This window comes from Fukomys damarensis, unplaced genomic scaffold, assembly GCF_012274545.1.
Source record: "Fukomys damarensis isolate Sample0158 unplaced genomic scaffold, DMR_v1.0_HiC HiC_scaffold_14, whole genome shotgun sequence".
Taxonomy (NCBI): domain Eukaryota; kingdom Metazoa; phylum Chordata; class Mammalia; order Rodentia; family Bathyergidae; genus Fukomys; species Fukomys damarensis.
Window position 1 is genome coordinate 17,083,852 of NW_022900926.1, and position 7,754 is coordinate 17,091,605.

The 7,754-nt window shown below is 38.8% G+C and overlaps 1 protein-coding gene across 3 annotated transcripts in view; it reads left to right on the top strand.

Moving 5' to 3' along the window:
• Positions 1 to 3,354: 3,354 nt before the first annotated feature.
• The window catches only part of Hivep2 (HIVEP zinc finger 2), an 87,233-nt gene continuing 82,833 nt past the window's right edge, over positions 3,355 to 7,754 (top strand). For all 3 annotated transcript variants that reach the window (XM_033763254.1, XM_010626607.2, XM_033763255.1), the window contains exons 1-2: positions 3,355 to 3,546; positions 6,306 to 6,418. The gene's annotated coding sequence lies outside the window, so the exon portion shown is untranslated. The remainder of the gene's footprint in view (positions 3,547 to 6,305; positions 6,419 to 7,754) is intronic.

Here is a 7,754-nt window from a genome sequence, read left to right on the forward strand (position 1 = left end):
CTGTAGCTAAACCATGATCGTGGCTCTTACTGTTAGTATGGAGTCTAACGTTTGCAGCTGTTCCAGATGTCATTTCTCGGTGCCACAGAAAGGTGATGAAGTTGTTTCCAGAGGCTCACCAGAAGTCAGCGAGATCCTTGACCTGAGCTAGGAATTAAAAAATGTCCTGATTTTCTTTTGGGTACTGCTCGTCCCTCTGGTAGCTGCAGGTACCCTCAGCCCCCTGCGATTTTTTCCAATAAAACAAAAGTTTCAGGGTTGAATTTCCATGTTTATATAAACTTTTGGAATCCTCTGTTGCTTTCTGTGAAATCCATTGCGCCATATAGCCAGTATACTGTGGTTTGGCAGGAAAGACCCTCAAAGCCTAAGATATAATTCATTAACACTTGCATTCTGGGCCGGGGATTTAGCTCAGTGGTGCCGCCACCTGCCTTGCCAAGTGCAAAGTCCCGAGTTCATCTCTGGTACAAAAAAAATTTTTTTTTCATTCTCTTTCTAGATGTGTTTTCATCCCATTGTCAGCCAGTGTGGGAAGAGAGGGAAGAATAATGCTGGAGTTGAAGGTGTTGTGTGGGCATGTGCCATCCAGAAGTATTTTATAGAAGAAAAAAAATGTTTATTTTTATAATAAAAGATTCTAACACTAAGTAACAGAAGATTATTAATTCTATTACAGTAAAAAGTTACGGTTCTAATGCTCTTAAAACTGTTAATCATTAAAGACATATGTTAATTAAAGGCATACATATGCATAAGTATATATAAAAATGGTAATTTTGTATTCCCACGCTTAAGCCTAAAATGTCATTCATAACACTGTTGCTGCTGCCAATAGAGGAAATTTGCATAAGACTAAGGCAAGACTGCCATTCTTTAATGTTAAGGGGTAGTATTATAATTCCCCAGCCTATAAATTTTGAAGAAGGCTGGCGTTTGCCTTCCCCTGATTAGAAGTGAACTCTGGTTAAAAACTTCGCATGATGTGTAGAGGGCAGAGTGGGTGTGCAGAGCCTCCTCTTCTTGGAGCTCCAGGCTCTCCCTTCTGTGCTGCCCTTGGTGAAGTCCTGCTCCCTCACCCTCCCTGCCCCCCATTGCCTTTTCCTTTGGTCTGTTCACCTCCAACTTGTTCTGCGAAGCCTTTCACAACTCCTTTTAGCCCTTACTGAACTCTTCTGATCTCAGCTCCTGCTATTCTTAGAATCCTTACCACACATTTAGCATTTAGCACTTACTTTTTCGAAAACACGTTTTTGTGTGTTAGTTCAGGGCTGATGGCATGTACTTGATTATTCCCTGCAAGTAGCACAGCATTAGGAACCTAGCAAACATTTGTCTTTGGCTGGCTGTTATTTCTGCTGTCTGACTACTTAGTAAACCATTGCTGTAAACTGAGTCTTGCGTCTCAAAATGTGACCCTCACATCAGCACACCAGCATCACCTGATACCTTCTGGCCTCCTCCCAGACCCACTGAATCACAATCTGCATTTAAAGGAGCTTTCCTGATAACTCATGTGCCTGCTGAAGTTTTAGAAAACACTGTTGAGACCCCAGCAATGCTCAGTCTCCATTTTCAAAGCATTTTATTTTGACTTGTAATAGAAAATTGCTTGCCCTTGCTATACCTATGAATTGTTGTCTTTACATAGAGAGGGTCCCATCTAGAGGTGGTCGGGGCTGTGAATGAAGCTGTGAGGACTGTATTTGTATTCCAACTCAAGACACCTACTTGATTCAAATAGCAAATATCTCTTTAAACAGCCTTTAAAAAATCTCATTCTAAGGAACAGAAAGAATGATTTCCTTTTTCCTCAGTTACTTTTTTTTTTCCTTGCACTTGAAGTGCTTACACCCACTCAGCTTGCTATTTTGAACTCTGGGAAAGAAAATTTGTGGGCATCTCGCAGTCTTTCAGGAAACAGGGCTTAGATTAAATATTTGCCACATTTCCTACATGTTGCTTTCTCCAGGAGACTGGAGAACATATCGTTCATGCTCTCACTCAACTTGACACACTGTAACCTTTAAAGTATAGGCAAAAGGCCTGGTTGGTCCTTACTTGCCAACTTCACACATGTATCTTCCTCCTTTCGTTCTCTTTGCCCTTCTTGTCCTTTTATCATCGTGTCTGGAATTCTTCATGTGCCGTGTAGGGGATCTGAAATAGAAAATTCCTTGAGAGCACCTAGGTGCATTAAATCGTAATAAATATGTGGATTTAATTAACACTCACAACAAAATGCTATGTTTTAAATGAACTCGGGGCTTTGTTATGTAAGGAAATATAAAATGGGTAGGTGGGATCCTACTTAATGATAGTAATATTGTTTACATGCAGTTTAATTGTTTTTTTGCCCTACTTGGGATTGAACCTAAAGCCTCATACATACTCAGCAAGTGCTTCCCCCCTGAGCTACATCCTCAGCCCTTTTATTTTTTTAAATCTTGAGATTGGTATCACTAAGTTGACCAGGCTACCCTCAAATGTGCGATCCTCCTGCCTTAGCTTCCCAAATAGCTCAGATTATAGGCATGTGCTGTTGAAACTCGTTTAATTTCATTTTGGGAAGGAAGTTAAGATATTTTAAGATAGGACTTACAATACCTATCTTCTACTTAATGGGTGCTTGCCTATAAGTAAAGGGTGTTGTTCATAGGGCCCCTGAAGGAAATAGACACAATTTAATGGCTGGATATAAGCAATGAAGTAATTTCCAAGAAAATGGAATAGAATTAGGAAAAGACTCAGAGCCAGGGAACTTGTAGAACATGAATATTTATTAAATATGAAAATTAAAGCATCATAAACAGATGTATTATAATACAGTATTTTCTTAACACGGGAAGTCAAATATTGAAAAGATGCATCTAGATGATCTTATATGATGCATGATGACATTTAAGATATATATGTATATATTCAGGGCAATTCTTCTCAGAGTCCGAATAGCAGTTTTAAAAATGTGGCTAAATATGGAGGGCAAGTAATGCATTTGATTAAAGAATATAATTTTGAAGAAACGGGCGAGAATTTTGCAAGTACACAGTGAACGTGAGAAAATATCAAGGAATGTTTGACAGAAAAAAGACAACAAGGAGTGGATGTAGTGGCCCTACTGTGGGTTTGAACACAGTGAACCAATTTGGTGATGCATAGCGATGTGACTGGCACTTATGACTGGCTTTAGGCCACGAAAGGGGAGATAATGCAATAGTCAGGAAACATGCTTTTAGTTGCAGATTTGGGGTCAGGGATGGACCTTCTGAGCCTCACTTTTATTGTCCATAAGAGGGGCACGTTTGAGGACCACTACGTGCTAGTCTTTCTGTAAAGACATTGTGACTCACAGGCTTATTCCTACGCGTACTTTGCTTCCTTGAAGGACTCTGAAAAGCAAACTTACTGTGCTCAGTGTTGCAATAGTCCAGTCAACTAAGTCGCTTCCGGCAGTGTCCTGTAAACCGCGGAGACTGTGGTTCCTGCGTCCTCCTGCCTGTCTCTGGTGAACCATTCAGCTGGAGAAAGCCACACAAGTCCGGCATTGTAGGTGCCTCTGATTTATTATACACAACTCACTGAAATACACCAATTGGTGACAAGCATGATCAAATATTAGCTAATGATGGATTATGCCATTGTTCAGACCATGGGACTGACTGAATGAAACATTAAGATAGATTTGCTGATGGAGCCAACATACCACTGGGTGAGGTTTTTCCCTTTGCCATTGTGGTGAGGCAGGCAGTAGAAGCAAATTAAAGGTAATTAAGTTTAGACTCAATCTCTTTCATCAGACTATAAAATGACTTTAGGTACTGCCTTACTGAGAATTTAGGAGTTGTAAGGAAGCTACCATCAATGTCAGGTGTCACTGTTCATTTTTAAGAATATGAACATTCTGAAGAAATGTTGTATTGTGGTTTGTATGCCTGAGGCTTACTGGTTAAACAAGTGACATATATATCTTTTGTGCTAATCTATGGCAGTCATTTCACTGACCCATATGAGTAGCTAATATAGTAATATATTTTGTTATGAATGCTTCTCCCCACCACACTGAGCTATATCCCCAATCCTTTTCCTATCTTTCCTTTACTTTTATTTTGTATTTTGAGACATTTACATTTTTGTATATCTTGCCCCGGAGTCTCACTGTGCTACCGGGGTAGGCCTCAAACTTGCGATCCTCCTCTCTGAGTCACCCAAGAACATTAGCTAAAGGGGCTGGGATTTAGTTCAGTGGTGCTGCCACCTGCCTTGCAAGTGCAAGGTCCTGATAACCACTCACCCTGACAGCCACAAATAGGCAAAAATGCGATCATGCTTCCCACTGTATAAGTTAAATGCCTTTTAGCATATTGGCCTACACTTAGAAATTTCAACATTCTGAGGAGGCAAGAATTACATGATTTAAGAAATATTCTACTTAAGAAATGAGCAAAGACAAAAAGGGATGGTAGGTTTAGACTTTCGTACAGGTCAGTTTCCCATTGTATATTGAAAACTCAGTGAGAGATGATTTTTAATAATCTTTATGTTGCTTTTCTTTACATCCTGAGGGGAAGCACCCTAGCTTACTATTGGAAAGTGACTAATCAAAGGGAAAGCTGTTAAACAGTGTACCAACATCTACACAAATCCTTTATGCGGTTATTCAGAAATGGTACTATGAAGCTAGCTACCACCGTTACTTGAGAGAACCATTGTAACTCTTATCACAAAATGCCAGGAATAATACAGGAATATTTTCACAGGTCTAAATCTTTAAATGGGGAAAATATATGGGTTGTGCCATTTTGTATTTCAGCGTTGAGATGACTGCATTGGTTGAGTCAGAATAATTTAAAATAACCAAAGAGTGAGTGAGGCAGGTAGCTCAGTGGTAGAGTACTTGCCTAGCATGCTTGAGGTCACAGGTTCCACCCCCCAGCACTGCAGAACAAACAAACCCATAAAATAACCAAAGCCTATGACACTTGTCATGTCATACTAATGGCAAGAACTCTAGAATAATAATTAGGACTATCTATGTCTGTTAATGAAAAAGTCTTTTGAGACTGTATCCAAGTGAATCTCCTGGGTAACTGCTTCTTAAAAAACAAACAAGGCTAGAATCTACACATTGGTTTCTTGGAAGTTAAAAATATTTCCCATGACTACTGTAAATTTCTAAGTATATATAATTATTGCTCTTTGTCTTATCTAGTGTGACAAACCTTTTTTAGCCAGTACTTTGTAATTCTGTACTAGAAGTGGGTGGCACGTGCATATCAACCTTTATTTTTAATACTGAAATTCGCCATCAATTTATTTCTCTAATGTGTAAAGGTATCTGGAGAAAGGTAGGTGGTAATTCTAAAATTGCATAATAAAACACATATTTACAGCTTTGGAATACGCTTTCAAACTTTCACTTGAATATGGTTGTGTTTTTTGTTCTAGGACTTTAAAATATTAATATGTTTTAACATACTGAATCTATTCCAGTGAGACCTGACTTGGAAGTAGCTGGAAGTGAATTTTCCATGTTACTCTTTTGATTAGTAACCATACCCTCCCCCACCACATTTATGTTAAACTTTCTCCAGTTGAGATAGTGCTTGTTTTTCTTTCAAAACTTCTTTTGGAGCTGACATTTTAATTTAATGTTTGAACACCAGAAAAGATGCTTCTACTGGTAAAATAATTAGAATAAACTGCTAATATTTATAAGCCATAATTAAGCTATCTGTGCTGCTTTACCAGGGCAAACACTTAATGGGGAAGAAAATATATTCTCGGACTGATTTGGAAATTTGCACTAGTGGCTTCATCCCAGGACTGCTTGGCCATCATTTTGTTGAAGTGATCTATCTGGGTTTTTGTCTCAGAAGCCAGATTACATATAGATAGGGCTTAAAGACTTTCAAGGACTGCAACATACAGATTTCCACTGCATCAGTAAATTATAAGAATGAATGAGGATTATTCCAGAGCAATCATTTGCATCTTTTCCTCATTTCTGATTTTAATATCCAGATGTTGTGTAGCCATCTTTTCCGCGGGACAATCAGTGCGCCGAAAATAAACTCTTCCCTCACACTTTGTTTTCTTATCTCTGTGCTCGAACATTTATTGTAACTCAAACTGTAAGATTTACTTTAGTTGTGAAGTGCTTTCCTTGTTTTATAGTTTTAAATACACAGTAAACTGTGGATAAGGATAAGTTACAGTAATAGTCTTGATTTGATTTTTTGTGTTATTTATGAATAGATCATGTAAAGTTCCTGTGGATTAAATGCTGTTTTTGTTTCCCTCATTAGGTGGAGTCTTTGAATTTTTTAAAAGATGATGGTAATCAGATCTACTTGAAAAACTAAGTGAATCGATTCCATTGGAGCACTGTTTTATCAGCTGTTTAACATTCGCCCAATAGGTAAGTGGAACCAAGTACTTTCTGTGTGGTTTGATTTCAGAGTTGTAGGAAAGATATCTCCAGCACAACATTAAGTAAGCTTACTGTGAAATTTTAACAGTAATGATTTGAAGCCCTCAAAACCTGTGATACATATCTGGGATATTGTCTATCTGAAAGAATTTGTTAAGTCTTTAATACATTATTGGAAATAATCATGATGTGTTACTCTTCTCTCATCGCTGAGACAAACTATTCAACACCCAAAGTTAAAGTGGGAAAGGACTGTTTATTTAGTTCATATTTTGTACAGTTTTCAGTCCATAATTGCTGGCTCCAAGGCAGGGTGGCTTGGCAGAGGGGCTTGGCAGAAGAGAAACAGTTCATGGTGCCTATAACATAGGAAAAGCAACAAGAGAACAGTGTTTCTGCCCCTTTTTATCTTAACAGGCTACTGAGGGTGGGTAGCACTCACACCCTTAATCCTCGGGCCCTTGAGCCTAGCATTGCATCGTGGATCAATTCCTGTGTTAAAAACTCGAGATCCTGCCACCTCTGAGGCTTTCAGGGGACATCTAAACATAAGCTATGACACATAATTTTAGATAGACATTGGAAAAGGTCAATTATGGTTTGAAATCCATCATTCATTGTATTTTATTTCTTTTCTTGGGGGGTGTTAGGAATTGAACAAGGTCTTGTGTATGTTAGGCATAGGCTGTACGACTGTACAGCTTTACACTGCCCGGGCCCCTGGGCCCCTTTCTTTGTGCAGTGATAGGAAGTCTGAGTGACTGGAATGAGATTTTTTTTTGAGATAGAGTCTCACTTTGTAGGTCAGCCTGGCCTTGAACTCGCTGTGATCCTCCTGCCTCAGCTTCCCAAGTAAGTGCTGGGATTACAGGCGTGTGCCATCATACCCAGCTTCCAGATTTTACTTTGAGATGTTTATGTGAAATTGCATCTTGTCAGATTCAAATGTAAGGTATAATGACTTTTTTGAGTCAGTTAGCATCTGTCTTTATTAAGCTGTTCTCATTTTACATAAAATTTGGTTTCCTTGGTAAGAACAGACGTCTTAAGGAAGGAGTTGCTTGATTTCAGCTTCCTTGTTGTCCTGGTTGCTGTGAAAAACTCCCGAGTTAGAGTACTCGGAACCAAGAGGAGTTTCGGCTTTTAGCAGAGTGTTGGTACTGCCAAGACAGAATTTAGTGGGAACAAGACTTTGGCTACTGTTAAAATGTCACTATAGTAAAGCCTGCTCTGTCAAACAGATTTTTGGCATCAGAAGTCCAAATGATACTGATTTTAGGGGGTTGGGTTTTGTTGTTGTGGTTTTTTTTTTTTTTTTTTTTTT